Source organism: Oreochromis aureus, linkage group 7 (genome assembly GCF_013358895.1).
Source record: "Oreochromis aureus strain Israel breed Guangdong linkage group 7, ZZ_aureus, whole genome shotgun sequence".
NCBI classification, from domain to species: Eukaryota; Metazoa; Chordata; class Actinopteri; order Cichliformes; family Cichlidae; genus Oreochromis; species Oreochromis aureus.
The window spans coordinates 11,014,412-11,040,986 of NC_052948.1; the positions used below are offsets into that span (position 1 = coordinate 11,014,412).

The window sequence follows — 26,575 nt, forward strand, 5'->3', positions numbered from 1 at the left end:
GATGGTTTTTGGAGAAATGTTATGTTGTTGTTGTCTAACACATTTCACCCACTCTTTTTATGAATTTAAGTAATTATTGCTGTTTGCTACCATTTGCAATACTTTTTGCACGTTTTTGGGTCTCCACCTGTTTATATGTTTATGATCATGGAAAATTTTGGTACTGGAGGACACCTATATATACCAGCAACTACTTTGACAGGTGTTTCTGCCTGCCTGCGGGCAGATAATGTCACAAAATGCGAGATACAGTCCTAAAACTATAAGGGTTTGTAGATGGGAGCAACATGAAGGCTTAGCTTGAAGACTGATTTGGTCCAACATTGTCTCTGGCTTGAAGTTCAGTTACAGGTCATGAAAATGTATTCAAAGTTGGAGTCAGGTACACATTTACAAAAGGGCTCATCGATCTATGCGTCAGAGGTTTGAGTTTTTTTAACCATCTGCAACTACAACTAGCACATGATGACATTTTTATGTGAAAACTGTTTTTTTTTTTTTTTTAAATGTTCACCCTGCCCATTTTTGAAGGCATCTGTGCAGGTGCTAGGATTAGTTTGAAGTCAAAAACCCCCCTGTCCTTCATCCCTTCAGGGAACCTCAGATTAAACAGTGGAAATCAAGCTTGCTGCTTTTTCCTATTGACCAAGTCGATGTCTATAGGAAAGCAATGGTGTTTACTGTTTGCGTTTTGTGACCTGCTGGTGCTCCCTGTATGTTATCAGCCCTTTGATCAATACACAATGAAAATGAACAAGGTTTTGTATGGTTGTCTTTGTTCGAAAACATTAAAATCTTAAATGGGCATATTTTACAAATACCATACATAGTAAAAGGTGCAAATCGCCTGTGATGACTTTTTAGTCACGTCTGTTCTTCCCACACTAGCTGCTATGTGGCGTTTTGTGGTGAAACCCTCTGTTGTTCTCACAAAGCGGACTTGAGAGGCAGAGCCGGAGCATTGTTTGAACCAGTTCACTTCTCTCAGAGGCCCAGGCGAGGTCAGGGTAAAAGCATTCATCTAGAAGGCCTTGAGGTCTCAAGGCTGCAGATAAAGGGTCTGGGTTTAGCTACACAGTGGTAAAAAAGGAGGAGTTACTGAGGCAAAAATAAGACATAATGAAGCTAGAGCAGATCTGTGATGTCTTGTAATATTCCAGGCTTTGTGCCTGTCTTTGTTTTTATAAAGGTTTGATGTGTCTCTCCTCCCCGCTTAAGATTCCTCTCTCCTCCTTCCTCCGCCCCTTTGTATAATTGCCTTGTTTTTCTCCAGTACAGATGTTCCTTCAAGGGCATGCAGTGGTATTCTAGTCAATACAGCCCGGTCTCCTCTTTAATTACACAACATGAAGAGGGAGTGATGTCTGCCTAGTTCACTGCTTTGCCCTCTGGGCCTTTCCAAATGTTTGTCCGCTCACCAGATACTGTTTCCCACACCAGGTTGGGGTGAATTAGACCAGGGCTTCTCAGAAGTGAGCTTTAATATGTTGCGTTACATCTGGATTTACGACAGGATGGAAGTGAGTAGGAGTGACTGTGCAGGGAAGTGCAGATTGGAGCAGAAATTCTGGGTGCCTTTTAGTGGCAGGGAGAGATGCATAGAGAAGCTGTTTGCAGGAGGAGGGGCATGGAGGGGAAATGTCAGACAAATGTCAAGTATACAAGCTCAATGCCAACCTCTCGCTGAAGGGCAGTGTACAGAGTGTTGAAAAAGGCCCCCCCTTCATCTATAACCCCCATGCTTCCTCGTATATCCTCCCTGCCTTCCTTGTTATTACTCCCTCCTCTTTGTATATGTTGTCTGTTCTTGTCTTCCTAACTGTCGTTCTCCACTTCACTTAGCCTCAGTCTCATCTCTGATTGTCCTTGTCAGTTGTTCTGCTGGTGTTTCTTTTTCTATTTTCACCTAACTCTTTTCTGCAGGGCTTATCAGGGGCTGTTAACAGCTCCGGCTGTCAGATATCTCTTCATTGTTTACTTGTCGAAAGGCACTCACTCACACACACGCGCACACACACACACTGGTCAGAACCACCAAGCTTGTTTGGCGAGACCCTGGCTCCTTCCACGCTGCCAGCTGCTTGCTTTGAGTTATGGGGGATCCCATGACTAAAGAAGTGTGGCCTGCTTCAGATGTCCTCCTCAGGTCTCTGTGTCTGCTGCAGACAGGCCTGCCTTTCACTGGACCTTATCCAAATCCGCATAGTCAAGAGGCAGTTGCAATTAGGCAGATGAACACTAAGCATGCCGCTGTAGTCATGGCTGGTCTTAGGGCCGGCTAGTCTTCATAGCTCCACTGGGAGGCACGCACTCTCTTACCCGCTGGTTCTCACATAGCTCACATCTTTATGCGATAGAATATTCATTTATGGTATGCTCAGCCTTGCAGGCACTCCGGTCTGGTTTCTCAACCTTAACTTAACCTGCCTAATTTAAAGCAGCACGTCTGCCATGCTTTATTTTTATATTAACAAATGCACGTCATAATGATTTATTTATTGTCTTTAAGTGTAGTGGGACTTTAGGGTAAGTCAAAACTTTAGCATGAGGAGACCACAGACGTTGCTCTGCTGCCCTGGCTGTTGGGAGAGCTTTGCACCAGTCTGGGAGACTTTGCATTACTTTGCATTTAGTAATATGTTTGCTCTCTCTCTCTGCCAAAGACCTACTTGATATCTCTGGCCTGAGTGCTCTGACCTGAATCCACTTCACAGCAGAAGTGGGCTTTTTAATAAAAAAACGAAACAACACAAAACCCCCCCCAAAACCACTATTTTACTGTAGAGCAAGGTCTTGCTGGCAGACGCGATCTAAGATTCTTCCTGATGAGTAATAGCACTGATGGTGTTAAGTTTTCACAAATCTTCCCCAAATATAATAGAAAGAGCAAAATGTATTTGTATCATGAATCATTCTGACTGTGGCATTCAGTCGGTCTTATCTAAACGTGTCAAAACGGTGCCATTTAAAAATAAGTCGAAAGTGCTTTTTTTAAACAGCTAGTCCTTTAGTTTTTGAAAATGAGTAAACAGTATTTTTTTTTCCACTAAGGAAAATATAAAATGTCACAAAGCTTGGGTTTCAGACAGTGTTAGGTCCTTGGGTATTTGGAGGCCTCTGGGCCTCTGGTCTCTCACAGTGCATAATGATCATCTCTCCACCAATAATTATAACTCTGTGGTATGCAGTGTTTGAGTCTTTCAGTAATAGATGTTTCGCTTGGTAAATTAAGAGGAAATGACGATAATGTCAAGGTTGCACGTTTTATCAGTGCTTGCACCTTCTTTATCCTATTGCTCCATGGAAAAATCCAGCAGATGGCTAAGAAAAGGACTCGGAAGTTGGCCCGACTTCATTTTCGAGCTAATGTTATGCCTTGGATGTTCAAACAATGATTATTTAACACCTTAGTGTTTGCAGGGATTTAATCACCACCTCTCCAAATTCGCCCATACCTGGTGTTTTGTAACAGTACGGTTACACACTGACTAGCCAGTTTTACTTTTGGTTGTTTTCCTGGCTCTCTGCTGATTAATTTAATTCAAATTTCCTGGAAATAACCACTCATTAAATACATTTGTGCAAAGTGGTTCTACGGTGGTTCTGCAAAGAATAAACTAGATTTATTGATCTCTACACCTCTCGTAACATGGAGTTAGTAGAAATGGGTCTGCCACTTTAAGTATATAAGGTAGACATTCCTGTTGGCTTAGTCATTGCAGTTGTGAGGGGATAAAGAGGGGGGAAATACACAGCAGAGGCTGTGTGTGGACTACACATGCAAGGCCGTAGAGAAACTTTATGTGCTATTTTGAATTATAAAGAGTTAAACTGATGTGTGTGTGTGTGTGGTCTATTTGGTGTATGCAGCCATTGTTGTGTAATATAGTGAGCCAAGTTCATATGATCGTGCCTTCCCCCTTCTTTTGTTTAACCAACATCCAACAGTAGATACAACGAAGCTTTTGAATATTTAATGGCTTCTGGAGCTTATCAAAGTCCTGCGGTTACAGGCACAGGAAACAGCTCAAATACCAGTCTTGAGAATCCAGTGCTTTCCTGGGGGCATGCTCAGCACCATGACAAGTTCCCATACATCCGCTGTTTCCACTGGGCACAAACTACTTGCCTGCGCTTTGCTCCAGTTTGTACAAAGCTTGGACAGAGTGCCAGTGCTGGTGCTAAAGTGAGGAGAGTCACTCACTCCCACCATCCTAAAGCCACCAGACTGACCGTGGAAAAATCACATCTGTCATGGTGTCTCCTGCCATGTTCACTGTATCACTGTATCACCACAGCTCCAAAAGGAGTGAGTGTGCCTGTGTGTGGTTTCTACCAAGTATTTGAGGATGTAGTCAACATACTCCAACCCTGCTGGCACACTGTGCGTGGCCCCTATTATTTCCCATGAGATCAGGATACTATTGATTCACAGTGTTATAACTCCATGTTGTCACTAAAATAAATGCATTAAATAGCAAATAAAGCTCCCTTTACAGCAGCCCTTTGTTTTCTGGGTTCTCAGATGTCTCTTCAAACCAAGGACAAGAGAAGCAAAAATAAGCTACTAATTGGTTTCTTTGCACGTGTGTGTGTGTGTGTGTGTGTGTGTGTGTGTGTGTGTGTGTGTGTAATACATGGGAAAGGATATTGTCTCCTCTGAATTTATCAGGCATAGATTTTTTAGATTTTATTTACTATATTGTCTTCACATTTTATTTGACTTCTTAAAGCACATTTGGCAGTCAGTGGTTATGTTAGCATTAGATAAAAGAATAGTTTAGTGAAATTGTTATTTGCTTTCCTTGAGACGGTTTATTTGCTGTGGCATGTTTACAGTGTTTTTAATTGTTGACATTACATGATACACAGTGCAGCTACAGTATATAAATCATATCTGGATTTCCTTTTTTGACAATACATCATTCAGTTTTTTCTGATATGATATTAATTACAACCAGTTGACGTGTCGTTCTGTGCTGTCATCCCATCTAAATCCCCTCACCCACCCTCCCTTCTCCTCTTTCGCCTCTCATGGCCTTTGCCACATTTCCCACCATCTACGTCACATTCATAAATGTCATGCTCAGGGCCCGTTTGCAGATGATGTTGGTGCATTAGCCCAAACAGAGACCTTCTTCACCGAGTACCCAGAACCTGAGCCCTCTTGAAGTAAAACTCAATTTGGTTACAAATAGTTGTTCTGCTCAATTGGTTTTATTGGTTGCCTTTGGACTTTCGAGGGGCTCGTGGTGCGATTGGTCAGAAAGGAATTCATTTTTCCTCAGGCTTTAATGTGTTTTGAGTTTCATGTAAAGACAAAATTGAAACATATATTATTTCGCTTCGCTGTTTGGGCCAAGAGTGGTGAAAAGCCACAGACACGTGTTGACTGCTGTTACTAACTTTTAATGTCAACAGCAGTGTCCCTCTCTGTTATTTAGAATCGGTTGCAAGTTTGCAAAGTTTCACCGAGTCATGATGACACGGCTGTACAGTGTGCTATTGTCCATGTATGAACAGCAAGGCTTATTGTCCATTGATGCTTGACCCTGTGAGTTTATCCGACTCCTGTCCTCTGTGGCCTACAAAGGTCTCCTCTCAAAGCACTGACAGATTAGCCCCGCTTCCTAGGATTGCTTGATTGACCAAAATAGGACCTGTGTGTCTCGCTGCCAGGCTCCAAAGAGACTGACTGACACACTTGTACTCACATCCAAACATACAGACATATGCTCGCTTCTCTCACGTGCCATCGCTTTTGACAAATTTTCCTCAACTTGTGCCCACTGTGACTGTATCTGCTGAGTTTGTGTGTGTGTGTGTGTGTGTGTGTGTGTGTGTGTGTGTGTGTGTGTGTGTGTGCGTGCGCGCGGGTGCGTGCGTGCGTGCGTGTGTGTGTGTGTGTGTGTGTGTGTGTGTGTGAGAGAGAGAGAGAGCCTGTGTAAGTGTCAGCCCAGTGTGTAATGTGTTTCCAGCCTGTTTGATGCCTATTTGAGCCACCCAGTTCCTCTAGTGTTAGGCTGCCTGCTGGCTTGTGGCTGCGCAGCTCGGGAGCTCTGACTCATCCTTTGCTCTCACTACTCATTCATAGTATTCATAGTATTCATTCAATACTATAAAACCCCCCACCCCACCCCCAGCTCTGTGGTAGGTTCCCCTCAGTCCTGCTCTAAATGGCAGGACGGGATGAGGGCTATCGCCACCTCTTAGCGACGCCTCTCTGAGAGGTGCGAGAGATGAGTGCCTGTGTCTGCTGCCTGTGCCTGCCCTCGGTGCCTTAACTGTGCCTCTGTCTGCCTGCCTGCCTCAGCTCTATCCCTCTTTATAACTCCGGCCACAGCAGCCATTTACTCATGCTAGGCTGGCTTGGCTGTGGCTCCTGGGAGATAATGTGCCATGCCTGCAAGTAAGCTCAGAGCATGGGTTAATTCCACAGTGGGGAAAAAAACGAAATCTCCTGCTGACAAATCTCTCCTGCAGAGGTGAGGATGTATGCTGGCATGCCACAGAGAGAGAGAGAGAGAGAAGAGTATCCTTTTTTTTTTTCTTGCCAGAATAGTTAGGTAGGTTCACTCAGGTCACAGAAACACTGGTCCTCTATTCTCTTCCTTTTAAATGTGTGGCGAGGAGACCAAAGGAGGATCTGAGCTACTCTTGTCTACCTTCCTCACCACACATGGCTGAAATGTGTGTGCTTCTTTAAAAACTGTTGGCCTCTGTTTGTTTTCTTCCATTACTTCTATAAACTATAAAAATATAAAACATGTATAATTACTAAGAGCCGTTTTGTATCCTGCAGCTGCTTAACTAACGATGAATCACGGATCCTATGGTTGTGTTTGTACGTGTCTCTTTTGTGCGTACGCTATCTCTAAAGGAGATATCGAGCAGGCCTCGGCGTGCCAGCGGTGTTTTGCCGTCTGTTCTTTTTCGGAGCATGTGCACAATGAGGAGATGAAAGGACATAATAAAATTACAAAGGAAACCTCATGAATTACACAGCTAGATGAAATGCCTCTGACAGCCACACACTTCCCTTTCAGGCCTTATTTCAAGTTCCCTATTTACCAGCATGAGGATTTAGATTACAGAAGTTTGAACTAAACTTTGGATAAGGTTGGCTCTCTAAAAATCTTCCCCGTCTAATGTTCAGTGTCAGCAATCGATGAAGGAGTCTTAACTTGTCTAATGTCATTAGCCTGCTTTCTGTCAGTGGCTTAGAATGACCTTGACCGTGTCTGGTGCCTCCCCTTCCTCTCTTCGTCTTGTTTGGGTGAGATCCCCAGAGTCCAGTGCAGTTGTCAACACGCAGCCTAATAGGCACAGGTGGCTGGGGCTCCTCTGCCTTCTCCAGCCCTCTTGGCATGGTTCTCTTGGCAGACCAGCAGCTCCTTGGCCATTCGCCTCAATGGGCCACTCCAAAGCAGTAATCACCAGTTGGTGCTTTGTTAGCATCAGGGTGGCCCCCAAGATGAATTATGGCTCTCAACTTTGAATTATGGTTCCTTCTGAAATCCAGCAGCGTGTGAAGTTCCGATCAGGATTCGCTGTATTTCCTCCTCCGGCAGGCGTGGATGCAAATGCAGTTTCATTCATAAAAGCTTTCAAAGAGATGACATGTCGCTAGATCAGCGCTGGTTTCCTCCCAGTTACTGACCACAGCAGAGCAATGTCCGAGAAGGGGATGTAGAGAGCGGGGGATGGTGTGTGTGTGTGTGTGTGTGTGTGTGTGTGTGTGTGTGTGTGTGTGTGTGTGTGTGTGTGTGTGTGTGTGTGTGTGTGTGTGTGTGGCGGGGGGTTGTTGGAGGAAAGAAAGCTCTGCAGCTGTATTGCACTATGCAGCAGTCAGACAGCGGCTTGTTACTGTGTCAGATAAATATAGAGGTCTCTAGAGCTCTGCACTGCAGCTCTATCTCTACTCGCTGCTTAAAGGAAGGGAAAGGCCGCGTCACCTGGGAGATGCCACTCTCCTCATTCATCCTCACTAAATTGGCTTTGGATTTGCAGGACATTAAAGATTATTGTGAATCTGTAGGGATAGGTGGGGTATAAGGTGAACCACAGAGCAGGGCTGAAGTTAGGCACAAGGTGCGCTTAAATGTTTTTTGTCTACATACTGTCTTTTCACAGAGGTGTCATCTGACAGCACACTCGAGCTCAGTAGCTGTCATGATTTCATCCATAGCACTTACCAATTTCTTATGTTTATTGGCTTAAAAGTTAAGAAAATGGCGAGTGATGGCTTTGCTAATTCAGCAGCAAGTACGCCAACCGACCCGCTGTGTATGCGTGTTTTGGTCCGAGCGCGCTTGCGCATCCTTCTTATAACAGCCTGGCTCATGAGGTCTGCTGATCGAGCAGAAAGTGCAGCCTGTTGGGGGTAAAAGAGGAGGTGCATTAGCTCTCCTTTCATCTGTTCCATCCTCTTCTGTTTGACGAGATCACAGTGGTTGATAAGCGTCCAGAGCGCCTTTGAAGTCCCAGTCGGGACTTCAGTTCAACCCTGCCCCCACCCCCCCACCCCCATTAGTGCGTCAATTACAGAAAGGCTTTGCAGGCCTTGTTTGCGCTTGAGTGTGAATCAGGCTCCTCCCTGTGGCCGATAAACATACAGTCTCCATGTAAACATCACCCATTGTCATTCATATTTTATTACTCACAGTCGTTTACTCAGCGTAGGCGCTCCTCTGTCATCCCAGCTTAAGCTTTTGATCTGTTGCACCTCTGCTTTTATGTATGATCTGCTTTCTTTGGATGAGTAAGTCAACGTCCATCGTTTCACCCCAGTTGGGAAAAAAAAACCCTACAGGTGTATTTACTGAGTTGTGGTCTGTTTCTCAACCCTTCTGAGAAGTCGCTCTGTCCTATATGTACTGTTGTTAGCACTTCTCCAGTCCAGGCATGTACTTGCTTGTAAGAAGCTTGTTGTTGCATTCCACCTACCTCCCTGCATAATATATGGTATTAACTTCCAGCCCTTTCCTTTGTGTCTCCCTTGGTCTGCCTGTGTGTGAGGTAATGACACTGATGCTCGTCTTCAGACAAACCCCTCAAACTTTGGTTTCCTTGGAAAAAAAAAAAAACTCTCCAAATTAAGGGAACACTTGGGCAATTTTTAACTTTTACTCTTGGTGTGATTTATAATCAAGATTTTGGATTCCATATACTGTTTATATTGTCACTTTATTTGCAGCAAAAGACACAATGTACTGTTTGTCAGTAAAGATTTTCACCTTCAATATTTCATTTGTCAAGAGCTGATGTGTAATTTATGTGTTCCCTTCACTTTTTTTGACCAGTATATATTTTAGTGGGTAGGAATGAAGCCTTAGTGTGGTGCTGGGAAGGAAAGACAGGAAAAAAAAAAGAGCCATAGTCCAATTCAAACACGTTAGATTGTTGTTCTTTCTGTACGTAAAAATAGCCTCGCATAAAGCAAAAGGCCACATTCCTTTTCATATATGCGAGCGTTACATCAGTGGAACTTTTATTTATTTTTTCTTTGGTTAGGGTCAACAAAACTAGGAAATCTTTTTGTTCCTGCTGTTTTGTTCCTGATTGTTCTAAGAAGGCAGGGCCTTCAATGGCCGTTGTTTCCACTGTATGTTTTATTTACAGTAAAGATTTCAGAGTGTGTTTTTTTCCCCTTTGTCTCTTTTTCAATACTGCAAACGGACTTCCTGTTTAGGAATATCATAACCGCTGAATTCGAGCTTGTTTTGAAATCCGTCCATTAACATTTTTTTTCCCCCTGTTTGGGAGCTCCAAACCCCCCCCCCCCAAAGAGCGGTTTTCTTCATAACAGCATGTCCTTCAGTCAACAGCAGCTTTTTAAAGGACGAAGATTAACTCAAAATACTCGGCTTCGTGTTTAAAGTAAATGTCAAAACCACCACCTCCAGATGTGTGTCATCTGGAAAATAAACCAGGGCCCAAAGACGCATGAGAAAGGATGTGTGACGCTGCCTCTCGGCATGTACTGTACCTACTGTATGCACTGTATATATGTACGTGCTTATAGCGTGCTCAGACAAAAATAGCTTTTGTTTAATTAGCGGTGTGACGTGCATGTTTTTGCTGTGCATATGTGAGTCATTCATCTGCACTAAGGAACAGTTTCCTCAGGCTCAAATCTACGCATGTAAAGGTTTCTCTCCCCTTTCTTCTGGTTCATGGCTTCTTTTTTTTCAGATTAGTGGTTCATTGTGTTTACATCATAGCCATTAGAGCTGGGTTAGGCAACATGTTTTTAGCATCACGGGAAGAAAGAAAAAACGGAATAGCTTTTCAGGATATTGTTTTTTGATTTTGAGAAGGAACTAGACCCCTGTATCTCATCTTCTCTCTGTTTTCAGGCTTTAGAAAATCTAGCCTGTGACAAAACACTTTGGTCGATCACAGGTATTTTCAGACAAGAGTAGATGAGTCGTAAAAAAGTTATATAAAGTGCAAAACATTTCCACAGAAAAAGTGACACAGGGGCAGAGCAGGTTAAGTGCAGGTCTTTCCTGGAAAAGTAGTGTTTGAATTCAAAGTGTTGCCGTTAAACAGTTTCATGAAGTACAGTAAAGATCCAGGATGGTGACTGCTAGGGAAAGGCCATCCAGTGACGGCGCGTTCAGGCTGTAAGAGAGAACAACACCCACAGTAAAATTTTGCTCTGTGGTTGGTGAGTGTCTTGGCTTGCCCGAGGTGCATCACAAGGTGCTGAACTCATGGCTCACGTAACTCATTTTTTAAAACATAATAAATATACTTGTGACACCCGCAGGCACTAAATGATGCAATAAAGAACTTTTCCATCTCTAGACAACTTTGGGATTTTGCACAAGACAAAATCAACACAAGGCTAATGAATGTTGCTTTGTCTTCTATTTTTCCTTTTCAGATAAATTATTTTACAACATTTTACTAATTAGGTTTTATTTTTAGCCTTTCAGTCACTCGGTCAACGCTGACCCGTTTCAAGTTACAGTTGAACAAAAACCTGCTGAATGTCTATTTCTGTCCTCAATTTTGTCGTTTCATTTTTAATTTATAGCATTCTGCACGGTTTACTCAAGCTGACCTTTAAATGCCCATTTGATGCTTCTCTTTGTGGAGTTTTTGTATAAAGATGGCTATGTATTTATGTGTGCTAACTGGTTATGTTTTGAATGTTTTGAATAACAACTACCTGTACTACAAGTACCTGTTCTCCTTCATCATTTTTCTTCTTATTTAAATTGAACATCAATCCAGGGTGTTTGCTGTTCTTGCAGTGTATCTTTACATAGCATGCCAGTGCCGTGGAATCAGACAGACCCCGGCATCTTACATTGCATCCCACTTTGCCGCCTCCGCTTTTTACTTTTCACAGATCGGTCAATTTAGGTCTCCTACTATTTTCCACATCCCGGATAAAAGCAAAAAAATGTAATGACCAAGAGGAATAAAAGTGCACTATTCCTGCTTGGAACATGAGAGTGAGGTGGGAGAGGAATTTACTTTTTATAATTTTTTTTGCTTAGGTGTGCGCTGATGAGAATGATGAGGTCAATGAGAGCATTATGGATTGTCTTTGAAACTATGTGGCTGTCGGATACGTGTGATGAAGCAGGACTCCTCTTTGTGTGTAAGGACAGTGGGTACACAGACTCTGTGAATGGCTCACATTGTGAGCCACTGTGTTGGCACCAGTGGCTTTACTGGCACGTAGATGTAGAGTCAGATATGCTGGACCCTGGCCTACTCTGTGGTATTATTAGTATTCTGTATCTCTGCAGAGGTCCTGCACACCTCAGCCTGCTGAGAAGCTGTCATGTAGAATCTCAAATGAAGGAATGGTTTGTTTTTACACCTTTCTGTCCACTGAGTTTTAATTAAGTGAAAGCCCAAAGTGGCTGAGGTACAGGCGTGTTTGCCTAAGTAAACATAATATTTAAGACCGGCAGCGATACCCCCTGAGAATGTGACCTTTTCTAGTCACTGCCTCCACTGCAGGATTAATTTAAGCTCTTGGAATTGGGATTTAACTTTTTTTTTTAAATTCAAATGTGTGGGTTTTTTTTAGCTATCTTTATATGTTTGTTATTTTTTCTTAATTGTGCGTAGATGCACAAAAAAGAAAAATCACAGTTAATCCCTAAAACTCAATCTGTGTCTGCTCCCAACAAATTTTAACATTGTATATTACAATTGAGTAAGTGTGTATTTCCATTCATGCCACATGGCAGCAGACACTAGCCCAGTGTTGTTTTGCATTGGAGTGTATGTAAATATCAGAGGGGGTTGTTATTTCCTAGCATGTAAGTACGTGCTCTGCCCAGTGAGCTCTTCGGTGCCGCCATGGAGACAGACACATCTGCATTTGGCGCGTCGCTTAGTGCCTGCGGGTGTCAGAAAATGCTGCACACAAGCTTGTGTTTAAGCTCTTGGCTCCGGTGCGGTGGGAGGAAGCGGCCTCTCGGGGCACAGCGAAGAGAGCCTGTGCCGTCGCCTCTTTTTAAGTGCAACAACGGAGATGTCGCTCTTGATTTATGGAGTATGAGCTGGGCGGGTCGTGTCCTGCCAGAGAGGCCGGCTACTTGAGGAAGAGGAGGGGAGGAGAAAAAAGTCAAGAGTGGAAAAGAATTGAGAAGAAGCAAGTGAGGTGGATGTTCATGCATGTCCACCCACCAGTCAGATCACATCCAGACTGACATCTGTACGAGACCAAGTCACGTGTTCTATTCCTCGGGTCCCAGAAATACCTTAAGAACTCCGATCTCTGACCAAGCCAAACGGTTAGGCTTCTCATTAAGTAATCACCATCAGCTTAGGCTGCTGAAATATTTGGCAGTGAAGAAATGAAAATGTAACTATAAACTGTAATAAGCAACCTCAGTGCGGTAAAATGCTGCCTGGAGAATTTATTTGTTTGTATATGTATTGTGTGTGTGTGTGCTATGTTTGGATGAATTGTGGAAAACGGCTGTGGTGTCAGGGCGACATACAGAAGCATTGTGAAGTGTGTTTGTCTGCGACATTATTTCTCCTACCCTGCTTTCATTTTTTTTTCTGTCACTGACAGACACACCCATACCAGGAATCTCTCGTGGTTTTTACCAACTTTGACTTTCTCATGTAAATACTTACCCTTTGAATGGCCCAAATTAGGGCTATCATGCTGAAGATTGATTCAAGATATTGGCCACGGGCCACTGTGGGGATGGTCTGCAGCGTGGCATTTTTTCTGACATAGCTCAATGGAGGAGGTCTCGCATGTCTGCCTTTGTGGTGGAAAAGGCTGTGTTTGTGTGTGTGTGTGTGTGTGTGTGTGTGTGAGTGTTTTAGGAGGTGGAGTAGGCGAGTGTGGGGTAGGGGGAGGTTAGGCCTAAAGAAACAACAGCGACTGCTCTTGAGTATGTCGCCTGTTCCCAGCTTCTTGGCAGTAAATTTGATCAGAAAAAATACACGCTCTGGCTTTACAATGCAGGCCTTTGTCTCTGGTCGGCATCGGAACCGTAAACCATTTTGGAAACTGTTTCCAGCTTATTAAAACGTTTCCAGACCGTGACTGTTGAAGCAGTGAGTTTTACAGTTAATTGCTTGGCATCCTTCCCCATCTTAGGTCTGTCATGGGCATCTTCAGAGAGTAAAGACTGTGGCTAGGATTAACTATTGGACTTCTCTACTATTCACTTTCTCCTCTCTCTCTCTACCTCCCCATGCCCCCTTGGCTTTGATTAACTGTGAAGATCATAAGCCAGTTCAAGTGTGGCCTCATACCCTCATTGCCCAGTGTCATTGTTCTAACTAAACTGCTCTCTTCAGCAGGAATGAATTAGCCTTTTGTGCTCCAATGGCCTCTTTACAAATAGCCATTAATGTTCTGTTAGTTTAGTTTGGACTCTATTTAAGTTAAATCACAAGCACTATTAGGCAGTGTAGGCTATTACAGACTTGCCGCTAATTGTCGGTGGAATTGAAATTACATTGTGAGAATAATTAGATTTCTGTTCTCATTTATTGGCTGCAATGTGTTTTGTTTAATCTGAGTTTAATCCGGTTGTCACTCCCGATATCCTTTCTGAATTGATGTCTTGGAGATAATGGGTGCATGGCCCCCTTGTTATTGGATACCGAGGTGTTCATTGCTCATCTCGGTAGCCTTTTCTCTCTGTTACCTTCTCTTCTCTCGTCCCTTTCTGGATTTTTGCCTGTCGCTACAATCGAATGACCACAAATCTTCTAACTTTGTTTTCTAATGTGTTTTGCTCCATTAAACTCCCAGAAGAAAATGTCTTAAATGGACTAAACAGAAACATGAGGAAGCTACTGAAAAGAAAACGCTGTTCTTTGATTTCACTGGGCTAATTTATTTCCGCTTAGAAAATGTATCCTTGATTGTTCACTAGTGCTTTCTGATGCCCTGTCTGTGACCGCCGAGGCATCTCTTGACACTTTTTGAACTGAATGTAAAATCAACATGGATTTCTCCCTCATGACATTCTAGATTTCCCTTGAGCTTTTGCCATATTTGTATTTTGTCTGTTCTGTAACATTTTACCCTCGGTTCCAGGGTTACGTAAGTTCAGTCTTGTGGCTGGCTTCCCTGTTGGCATTCTTGTCGCATACTGAAGATTCCTCTGTCTATGAGAGAGATAAGGAGAGAAGATACAATGGTGGCGAGGAATGGGAGATGTCACAGAGGGCAGACAATGGGCAGATTCTGTTAAATGAGCCAACTGGTATTGACTCAGGCTTACTGCAACTTATCGTCTAATTGTCACAGTGTTGGCGTTATTCCCTGGGTGATATGTGGCTGATGAAACTAAATCCCAGATATATGGCTTGGTGAAGAAATGTTCTAAACACAGACAGTGCTCGCTCTGGGTGTTTTGTAGGACACTGCATGTTGGGGGTGGGGGGGGGGGGGTCTGATTCTCACAGGGAGATCTGAAAGAATACCTTTTGTTTCCTCATTTCTTACTTTGTCTGATAAACTCTGACCAATAGTTGAAGGTTGTTGACCCTCCATCACCAACTGTTCTCCTGCTACACTTGTTATTTCCTCATCCTCCTGCTGATTTTCACCCCAACAGCGCCTAACCTGGAAGACCACCTCTCTGCACTCTGGGTACTGTTGGCCTGTTTACCCCACATTAAAAAAGAAAAAGTGCCTTGGTTTGGGCAGGGATTATATAAGACTAGCGTCTTTGCTGACAGTACTGTACTGTACTGGCCGTTTTCACACAGGAACTTTGGACAATTTCAGAAGATCGGGTCGGGATATTTTCCACAGCTGTCCTTTCTCACATCTAGCACGCAGAAGAAAATGGTCTGTTTCAAATGCGTTTGCACTCAGGGAAATGCTCTGTGTGGTTTAAGCGAAGGAGCTGCCTTCATGTATGCAAGCAGGAGGTACCACACATGACACAAGCTCACTAATAATGAATGCACCTGTGCTATTTGTGCGTCATTGCATTCCAACATTATATAGAATTTGTAAAAGGAAGTTGATAAGGTTAACGACAGCTTCATATAAGCTGCTGTCAGTCACATGGAAAATATGGGCGACCTCTTTGGGGTTGTCAGGTTAAGTTTTGTTTGTAGATATTAGTGTATTCAGAGGCTTCATACACCAAACTAACAGTCATCAAAAGTAAAAAAAAGAATAAAAAAAAAAAAAAAGCTTTTTCCTATAATCCAGTAATCCTTATTTGGAGACGTGTTTACACTTTAACCCATATTCCTCATGCATTTGTAAGGTTACCTAAGGCCCCCTCAAGAGGGATACAGCTTAAATTAAGAATGCATGACGGTAAGTGATCCGCTGGCACGTCACTTGCACTCAGCTCAGCTTCTCTAGAATGCAGTGTTTAGCCTCTAAGACCCCAACAAATGAGTTTATTTTTAGAAAATCCCACTTCTTATTCCTCTTAATGGCGATTATGGGGTGATGACACATCTATTAATTTTTTTTCGTGAGCTGCACTGGAAAATGCCATTTTTGATGGGCACGTGGGCTCCGCGCAGTCGGTATGGATGCGCTCGTTTGTTGGGCCCACTTCTCCCCTAAAGGAAAAGGTTCTTTTCTCTCATTGACTCGTGATGTCAGGCGGTCATATGTTTCGAGCCGTTACAATTGTGCACATCAAACATTGTGTGTGTTGGCTCGGCTTAGAGCTGTATGAACTACTGATGGTTTCTATGTGTGGCAATTATCCAGCCATAATGGATTGTGTTCTTCCTGAACATCAGGAAGAAGATCATGTTGTTTTTCTCATACCTCCGCCTAGGATTTTATGGGATTTTCATTGTGTTTGTTTATGTATTTCTTTTTTTACCTGTTAATATAGACCAATTAAACCCAACTTCAAATAATTAACATTGTTACTTTTACTATTTTATTATGACATAGGGCAAAGTTGGACATTTTGCATCACATTGCCACTACAGAATATGAACTGAAAGTATTAAATTTAAAAGCTGTTGCCTTAATGCTATTAAAAAATATCAGAAGCTAATCTGTAGCCAGCTATCCTTTTAAATCTAGGAAACGGATTCATGCATGTATTTAAAACAGTTGTCAGTGTTCTTGTTACAACTGTTAATAATTGCTATTGTTAATAATTGATTACAGTAAAAATCTGTGTTTTGCACTTTTCATGCTGTTTTGTTAAAAAAATAAGAATTAACAGAGGTGGTCCTCTGCCTCCACATGCCTCCCACAAACCAGGTTTCAGTGTTTGGTCGGTTTCATCACAGGATTTAATTAACGAGCTGGAATTTAGGTATTATTGCAGTTCAGGTGCAATCAAGTATGTTGAATTCCACAAATTTCTACAAATGTTTGGACGGTTGAACCCTTTGAAGTCCCTGCAGGATTGGCAACAAGCTTTTCTGTTCTCCCTGTGATCCAAGGATAAGTGGGATGGATGCCTTGGAACCATTTCCCTTGTTTAAATCTGTAACTGGATTAGAGGTACCCTCTGGAGAAAGGTGCCATAATAATACAACATTACTGCACAACAAGCTCTGCCTGCATTGCTCTTATAAACTGTATGCAAAACCGATGCTTTGGGTGACAGAACTATAAGATCTCCCAGATGTGTTTGAGGAGGGGGCAAAACGCGTATCACTGCTGGACACCTGTGGCTCAGGTTTACAACTTCACAGCATACCCCCAAGGAAGGAAGAGGATACAGAGGACAAAGGAAAATATGGTTCTGCAAGTGAAAAAGCCAGAGAGCAGTAACTCCTCTGTGAACTGAGGAAACAGCCAGAGTCCTTCGGGTCTTCCCTGACAGCTGCAGCAATCTGAGAACTCGAGGCTCACCTCTGACGAGAGAGGGAGAGCGCAAAGAGCAAACACAGCCATCGGACAAAGTGGGGTTAAGAGCCTGCTGCTATGTCCCATTATGTGTTTCATTTACAGCAGAGACACTGAACACACAGGGACAAATTATCCATCAAGCAGTGATCCAAACTCCGCTGCTTTCAGTCCCTGCACACATTTGCACACAGGGAGAGACACGTACGCAGTTTTACAAAATGGCCCTGACCATCACCGTGTACCGTATACTGTTCCCGCCCGCGAACAAGGAAAATCCCTGAGCTATCAAAGACGATTAATGTAGTCATTTATCTCACAGCGCTGTCTGGTTAATAACAGAGTAAACGTGGGAGGATGGAGAGCAGAGTGCAGGTACATTGATGAGAAAGGTCTAACGAACTCTGCTCTAATGAGTTGAGCATGTTCTTCGGCAACTCTGAATTGCAGGAGTGTTGTGGAAAATGCAGTCCTGAGGCTGAAACACACTCTTTGCAAGCAGCACTCACAACCTCTCTTCACTTATAGCTCCTGCCTTCACACCTAACGTGCTCTCGAGTAGTGATGTACACTACAAGTTCAATGAAATGGAATCATGGCTTCAGATTTAGAGAAGGCATATACAGTGTTGAGAGTATGTGTGGGCTGAGTACCAGGGATAACACAATGTTTTACAATCGAGATAGACAAAAGTGTATATAAATAATAAAGATTAATATTGCAAATTCTCTATTAAAGTTGAACTATATGTTTACTGGCCACTTCATTAGTTACACGTTACTGTTGCCAGGTTGGATCCCCTTTCGCCTCCAGGGTATAGACTAATCAAGGTGCTCTAAATGTCCTCTGAGATTCTGGTTAATATTGACAAAAACTGAGACTTGTGAGACCCGGCAAAGATTTTTTTTAAGTCTTCGGTTGTCCAGTTTTTGTGAGCCTGTCTTAGCTGACAGGAGTGGCACTCATTGTGCTCTTCTGCTGCTGTAGCCCATCTGCTTCAAGGTGCTCTTCTGCACCGTGATTGTAAAAACTGATTAGTAGTTACTGTTGCCCACCACATGAAGCGGGATGGCCTTTCTCTCTGATCTCTGATATCAACGTTGCCTTTTTCGCTGGATATTTTCTCTTTTTTGGACCATTCTCTGTAAACCTTAGAGACTGTTGTGTGAGAATATTTCAGCACATCAGCAGTTTCTGAAATACTCAAGCCATTAAAACCATGCCATGCTCAAAGTCACTAAAATCACCTTTCTATTCCATTCTGATGCTTGGTTTGAACTTGATCATATTTACATGCCTAAATCCAGTTGTTTGCTGCTACATGACTGGTTGATTAGATGTTTACGTTACTGAACACTTGAGCAGGTGCATCTAATGAAGTGACCACTGAGTGAGCATACACATTAGATTTAATAGTTGACTCAGAGCCTTTTTAGCACTTGTAAACTTGTACATTCGATGTGTTATGAACAGAAATTTGCATGTTTTAACCTTCTGAGTTCTAAGATGTCTTAGGTGGTAATCCTAACTTCTGACTTTCTCTCAGTTAGAAACGTTATTTCTTTTGTTCCCTGATTGCCACTAATTGGAAGAACAATTTAATAAAAAGAGAAATAGGATTGCCCACAGTTAGAATTAGGGTTAGGGTTATGCTCAAGGTTGTCACACATCACCTCAAAGGGTTCATTCTTTGAGGTTAAAAGAGGGAAGCCAAGCGCAGGTCCTCTGCTGTTGTTGTGATTTGATTTTGGCGGTTGGTCGAGCAGATGGGACGGATGTCTGGAAGTTGGAGTGCCTTTGGTGCTCCCTCCCTCAAGTGGGTGGGTGTGTGTACGCAAAGTGCTCTCCAGTCTGTCTTTAGGAAGACAGACAGCTGGTCAAACAGGCTTACGAGAGCAGTGGGGAGTCTGGTCTCTGACTTAAGCACATTAGTCTTTACTCCTCATTGGTCAACGGCTTCAAGTTCAAAACTGTTTTGTAATGTATTGATGGGTGAATATTGTGGACCAGTGACGATATGTCCTCTTTTGACCAGACAGTGGCAAAAATCATTAAGAAAGCATCATCGATGCATGCGTGCATGCTGTACCCCGTGCCAGAGTGTTTTTACGTCTGTGTGTCGTGATTGAGGGTGATGGGGTGCACTGTGAGGGTAGACCCCCCCCATGTACGCAGTTATGTGGTTGTGTAGTGCAGCACGTAGGCTTGTGGAATGCCGGACTGTTCTGCTGCTTCCCTCGTGGCGGGTGGCCTTGGCGGTTGGAGCCAGCAGAATGGGTACCAGGAGGGTGCAGGGGCGACACAGGGATCAGTGTAATGTGCTCTGGAGTTGGTGTTTTTGTGACTGTGTCAGTGATACAGAAAGATCAAGATTTAATTTCATGGCCAAACCTACTTCTTTCTTTTTTTTGTTTTCTTGCCTTTGAGACATTCCTTCTGGCACATTTTATCCAGCCAAACAGACAACAAAGTTAACTCAGCATCAGGATGTCATTTATTAGCTAATGTAATACAACACCAGACACGACTGTTGTATTCTGTTACCCTGCACTGACGCAGAAAACAGAATACAACATTGTATTACACAAGAAGCACAAAGAACAAAGGGGAATATTGACTTACGCACAAAGGTCTGTTTTTTTGTTTTTTTTATTCCAAGAAACCTGCCCATTCGATCTGACATGATGTACCCTTGACTGGTGAAATGATTTACTTTTATTGCTGTCTCCTTTGGCATCTGTATCACTTCTCTTTATATATAAGCCAGCAGCTGCTGGTCAACCAGAGAGTGCTATTTTATTTGAACATTGGCCTACTGTGGGCACCAAGAATGCCTCAGAGTTATTTGAGAGCAGACGTATAATTATACCATTAGACTGACAGTGATGCTCGCTGTGAAATACTAATACCGCTGTTTTATTTTGCGTGTTCTAATCAAAGCTGATCTCAGTTTCTGTTTTAGGGGGCTACAAATAGTTGAGACATCAGAATTGTGCTCTCTTCCCTTTCCATCCTCCTTTTCGTTCTCTGTGTGAAACCAACTCGTGCAGGCTTCTGGTCAAAGCACACATGTGCTTGACGTCACGCGGGCTGCTTGTGGGCTGACGTAGGTGTTCAGACTCAAGCCATATCAGAGGGGCGAATGGGCCCCAGTGTGGCTGCCTGGTAGTGCAGTCTACAATGGCTCCTGTTCAGACCTCATGTCCCATGCCCCATAACCGCAAATGATGCTTGTGTGTGTGTGTGTGTGTGCACACGTCTGTGCTAGCTTCAGCTATCTCATGCCAGACATATCTGATGCAAGAGTGGATCAAGGGATCACCATGTCATTTCTGAGAATAGTCCGTATCCATTCACTATGGGAGAGAAAAATGTGGGTTGACGGAGCCAGATGTTACTAGATTAACAGCTGTCCACGGCCTCTATTGTCTGCCACATCATGTCCGGTGGCTGTAAGAAGACAGAAGAACAAGAAAAGAATGAAACTGTACACTGAACAGATGGACAAGTTATTCTATCATTTCAGCTCATTCTGTACAAAACATATCCAGGACATCATATCCTCTCTTCTCTCAGCTCAACTTTCCTTTAAACTGTCTGGTGGAGATGTTCTGAGAATACAATTAAAGAGTCTCTAAACTGACAGCATTCTAGTACAGAGTCTGTGTGGACCCATGTAGAATAGCGGAGGTAACTGTCTGGAGAATAGAGAACTTGTTCAGTGGGCATTATGTGTGCACCCTGAACCCGGGCAGCACCTTCACCCAAACCAAGCATAGTATTTGTACTCTATACATGTCCTGTGTAATAGTGAGAATGCATGTGCAGCAGATTGCCTCCTACATGTAACAAAGGACAAGTTCTAACAAAGTATTGTCCTGATTCTCCTGACCCAGTCTGGAGGGCATGTGAAAATGCCTGTAGGCCTTAGCTCTTAGGAGACCGGCCTAAGAATTGATCATGTGTCATGGGATCTACTAGTAGATCAATTGGCTCATGGCCCACTGGGGTGCTGCCTACCAGCAATTCATCACCAGCGGTCACAACACATTTAGTCCTGCTTCACAGACACTTGCTGACATTCAAGTACTGTGGCTAAACAGAGTGAGGAGGAGAGCAGTGTTAAGTTATGGTAGTTGGCTGGGTGAGAGCGTAATTTAACCCTTGAAGCCTCAGGTGAGCGGTGACATTCACCTCTCAGAAACGCTTAAATGTGTTAATGTTCACTTATTTAGACACATTTTTAAAATTCACCTCTGTCCACTTTCTGCCGTGGCAACTAATCATTTATGATACACTTCAAAGACAAATGTAGTCTATGTGGTAGTACATGTGTAGTAATGTTTTTGTCCTTGCCATAGAGGAGTAATGCCGCTGTTTCCTAGATGATAGCACAGTAGTTTAGCAGCAGTAGAATCTCAAGGCTCTTACCTTTCAGTCGAGCTGTTGTCTGTCCTTCCGCTCACATCTGGATCCAATAGGAGTGGCTTCCTTCTCTGAAGGAGGGACACATATAAATAGCCAGGCAACCGTAACCACATGCCATGCAACACAGCCTGGATGTTAGTTCATTTGATTACTGCTGCCCTGTTTTGCACTGCCAGCTCAGATATGGGAACTTATATTCACGTATCCTTGCATGTATAAAGAGCCCAGGTCTGTCATGTCCACCTCTGACCCTGTGACCCCCTGGTCTGTGGTATGACTGATGCATGTACACTGAATATGGAATGCACATCAACACAATTCTGTTCCCATCTGTGAAAAGTTTGAATGGAATAAGGCCAGGACTGATAGGCAAGAAGAGGATGGGTGGGCTGAAACGTGTGGGCTTAGGAGGGGGAACACTGTATTCTGGTTATAGCAGAGCAACTAAATTTGCTGCTTTTATGAGATACAGGGCACAGTAACAGCTACATTACTAGTGCAAAGATTATGTAACCACGGCACAGTGTCATTTTACAGCAGGTCTATGCATTTACGTCCGGTGTCCTCATTTTGATGTGAGATGCAGAAACGGCAGACGTGCAGCAACGACAAGCATATGCCTGATTCTTTGTTTTGTTTTTTGTTTTTTTCAAATTGCATCCTAAGAATGACCCTCCTCATTGTGTCTCCCATATGTGTGTACATTCCAATGACTTAACACATGCTTCTTTCTGTGTGGCACATGTGCGTGTCTTACCACAGTCCTGGCTCAGCCCAACCCCTATCAAATTAATGCTCATTCCAGCAAGAGGTGGGACCGTTCATCTCGTGGCCTCGACCCTTCCTTGCTCGTACCGTCTTCTGCTGGGGGTTCCAGGATGCACCTCGGGGTTTGTGTGCTGTTATTGAGTGAGTTTTAATTTGTGCACTTTCAGAAGCAGATATCGCAGCGTGGTGTCATGAGGAAAACGGATGCAATAGGCCCAAATTTACCTTGACACACACACCTTTGTCTCATACCAACACAGGTATGTGTTGGCAGGTTGGGATGAGTTTCTCGGCCATTCAAGCTGCCCCATTTTGTTGCTCCTTTAACATAGATTGGAGTTTAAGGAGCAAATGCTATAGCAATCAATGTTCTGTTGTTTTTAAACCATGCCCTGGGAGTTTGCATGTGCATCTGTGTGATGTGGTAAAACTGCAGAAACATGGAGGTTGTGTTCCAGGGATGGAACCTGAGATTGTCCCCGTTCCCCTCTTGCTGGCCTCTTAGGAGGAGCCACCAGCACTTGCTCCTGCCCCTTCTCCACTTCGTGCCTGCCTTCCTCTGCCAGATGCATAGCTTTAGTTTCCCTCCTAGGCTACAAGGGTATCAGGTTTGTTTTGGAGGGGAGTGGGTAAGAGGAAAGGGGAGGGTTGGGGTAGAGAAGAGGAAGGCTGGCATATGTGTGGAGGAGAATTAGGTGGACAAATCGCATTGGTGTAGGTTTTTGGGTTTTTTTTTATCCGGAAAAGGAGGGGGAGAAAAAGATGGGAGGGAGGGGAAAAATAGAACTAACAAGTCCCTCCTGGCCTGTTGCTGCCCCTGACCCCTTATCCATAAATTCCATGCCAGGAATTGAAGTTGTGAAGCAGCCATTTTATGAATGAGGGTTAGGGGGGAGGGAGCGGGAGACCGAGAGGAATAAAAGGAGCAAGAGAGAGTGAGAGGGGAGGCGGGTTAGGTTGTGTTTAGTATATGTGTGTGGGTGGGTGAGACGCGGCTCAGAGGCGCTTGTGGTAGAGTTAGTTATGTGTGTGTGCGCGTTAGTGACTGTTCAGGCTTCGTGTGCGTTTGTGTTGTGTTTTGTTCATGCCTCTGCTGAGACACCGTGCAGTCTGGAACAAAGGCCCAATTTGGGTCGTGCTTCCGTCTGAAGCTGCTCGCTTAGCAGCCACTGCGGATCAGTTATCAGATCGAGGAGTAACAGGCACACCTCAACATTTTGTAAACTTTGCCAGCTACAGTTAGGAGAGACATCTTGATTTTGCACTTGTTTAACCCTGCGCTATGGAAGCATGTAAACATCATTTCTGCGCTCTCCTGTTGTCTCACAGTGAAACTAACCCAGTGTTTTTTTTTCTTGTTGGATTTAGTTTTTAAGTGGATTCCCAGTGGCTCACCACACAACTTTACTATTTGCATTGTTATTTAATTTAAATCTTCCAGTACATATAAGCACTTTTTTTTTCTTTTTCCAGCTGAAATAGTTTTAGTCTGGTGGAAGAGACGGTATACAAGCATGCTGAATCAGTTTTTAGTAATTTTCTTTTCTTTAGTTAATTACGTTTAGTTATTGTCTTCAAGATGTCATTTGCAGAAAGTCTTGAAAATCTTCAAACAAAATGTTATCCAAGAAAACAAATCAGAGTTTGGGGATCACAGAGAGTGCATCTTTTCTTCTTCTTTGCTGAGGAAATTGACCCTTGTACCCCTTGTACAATGACGGCACAGTGATCCTTTAGAGGTGAGTTAGAGGCATCTATTGTGCCTCCTGTTATCCATCAGAGGAAAAATGATGATCCAAGGGGAGTCTTGTTTCAAGTGACGGAGCTTATTCTCTCGTTTGTGATTCTCTTATATCTGCTGTCACAGAAATATGGCTGCAGGCGAATAAACACAACTTAGGTTTAGATGGCAAGGCGAAGCTGAACCTCCACCATGTGAACTGGGCCTAACTTAGTCCGACGTAGGCAGCAGTTGAGTGGTTGCTGTGTCTTCTGTGTAAGTTATAGATACTTAACACATAAGACATAAACTGAAATCGGTTTCTTGTGTTGTATAAATGAGTAATAATGTTTAAACGAACAGATTATTCTGTGATCGAGGTCAGGCATAGTGCAATCTCTGTGTTGTCATGGCGATTCCCAGCCCCCTGCTGTCATCCATAAAGCAGTAGGTAGCAGGTGCCATTAGCCAGTCAGTCACTCAGTGCTGCTCGTGCAGTGCTGTAGGTAATGAGAGCTGACACAGAGTGACAGTGCAGACAGGAGGACATGCTGTCACTGCGGCTCAGGGACACGAGGACGTCCTCTGGTGTTGTTTACTCCTCGCTGTGTACATTAACACCGCTGATCCTGCTGCTGATGGCGATGCCGCTCGCCTTTTCCTGCTTCTCTTTAACTGAGATAATCCGTTAACCATTTGAGTCACCGATAAAGTAACGCCGCTAATGATTACCTGTTCCAGCTTTTCAAATATAAGAACTAATGTTTTGGAATTATCCCAAATGAATCATGTTTGGACTGTTATTAAAATCGTTTGAAGACTGATTTAGATGCGCATAATTTTTTTGTTTGTGGATGTATTCCCAGTGTGTACATTTACATAAACAATTACCAATTAATGGACAAAGGCCCACCTGATTTCATGGGTGTTCAGGAATTGATGTTAGTATTGATTTAAGAACAGGGATGAATATCCGCATTTATCATTGAAAACTTTATTATTATTCCTGTTGGTAAAATTATAGGCGTGTGTGTTTACCTGTTTAGACATCTGTTTGGGTTCCAAAAATCAAAAATTACTATACTTGTCAGGACCAACAGTCACTTGTGAGGACAAAAGTGCCTGTCCTCATGGGTTTGAAGGCATTTTTGAGACTCAAAGCTTGGTTTTAGCGTCAGAGTTGCAATTAGGTTAGGCTGAGGGTTAGGGTTAGGCATTCATTTTTGATGGTTAGGGTTAGGGTAAGCGGCTAGGGAAAGCATTATGTCAATTAGATGTCCTCACTAAGATATCAAAACGAGAATGTGTGTGTGTGTTTAGGTTGTTCATTTTCAAATAAAAACCTATGTTTCAACTGAAATAATCCAACTATTCAGAGTAACTAACTGCACTTTGTGGTATAAGTTATTACGTACCCCTTGTACAGATGTTGCCAAAGCAGGAAAAGAATAGCTATAAATAACAGTAATCACTTGCTGAGTCCCTTCTCTGACGTGCTTTGTTTACTTCCTCACTCGCCATCTTTCCTTACAGGAACCAAACAGACAACAGAAAGGTGCTACTTACTATATGATTGCTGCCGCCTCCTTGCCAGCCTTTTCACAACCTCTTGCTGTCTGGGAGCTCAGCAGAGTGCAGAAAAGAAACCCCGCAGCAGTGAGCTAGTTAGATAGCAGATAACTGCTGTGGTGCAACACACACACACACACACACACACACACACACACACACACACACACACACACACACACACACACACACACACACACACACAGAGGAGTCTAGTAGTAGCTCTAATGAAACCACCACAAGACAAAGCAGTGACTGGAAATTTGGCCATGGAAAAAGGCCCGGAGCCAGAGCCAGCACTTTGATGGCTTTCTTTTGAGTGGTAGTTAAAGGATATGGTCTCCTGTTTCGTGTCTTTGCTCCTTCTTGCTGTGTGTGTGCATTTGTGTTCGTGCGCGTGTGTGTGTGTGTAAGTGTGTGATTGATGGCTCATTGATTGAGCAACGTGCTCCCATTCCCTCTCTCAGCCAGCTATCTGTCCCCTGGCTGTATGTAGCCAGCCAGCCCAGCACCAGCTGTTCAAAAGTATGCGTGCGTGTGTGTGTGTGTATCTGTGCACACATTCATGTTTGAATAAGTGCATTCCGGCGGAAATCACTGATCTAGCAGGTGCGATTTCTACTCTCCCATGGTGTCTTGTTATGGTCTTAATCAGGGCGTGGGCAGCATTTTAACACCAGTTGATGTTACGTAGAATAAGAATATGTTGCATTATTGATGATTAATATTTAACACACAATTAAAGTAGGAGAAAGGGCTCGTTGTGTTATCATCTGCATGTTCCTCGGTGG

General features: G+C 43.4%; 1 protein-coding gene and 1 long non-coding RNA gene across 2 annotated transcripts in view; one reads left to right on the top strand and one right to left on the bottom strand.

Annotated features, from left to right (window-relative positions):
- LOC116313500 (insulin-like growth factor 1 receptor) overlaps positions 1-26,575 on the top strand; it is a 70,821-nt gene that overhangs the window by 10,580 nt on the left and 33,666 nt on the right. The window lies entirely within an intron of this gene.
- Positions 20,471-25,945, bottom strand: LOC120441258. The gene is made up of 3 exons (XR_005613931.1): positions 25,782-25,945; positions 21,731-21,795; positions 20,471-20,749 (listed from the first exon to the last, which is right to left on the bottom strand). It is a non-coding gene; the product is annotated as an uncharacterized LOC120441258 (long non-coding RNA).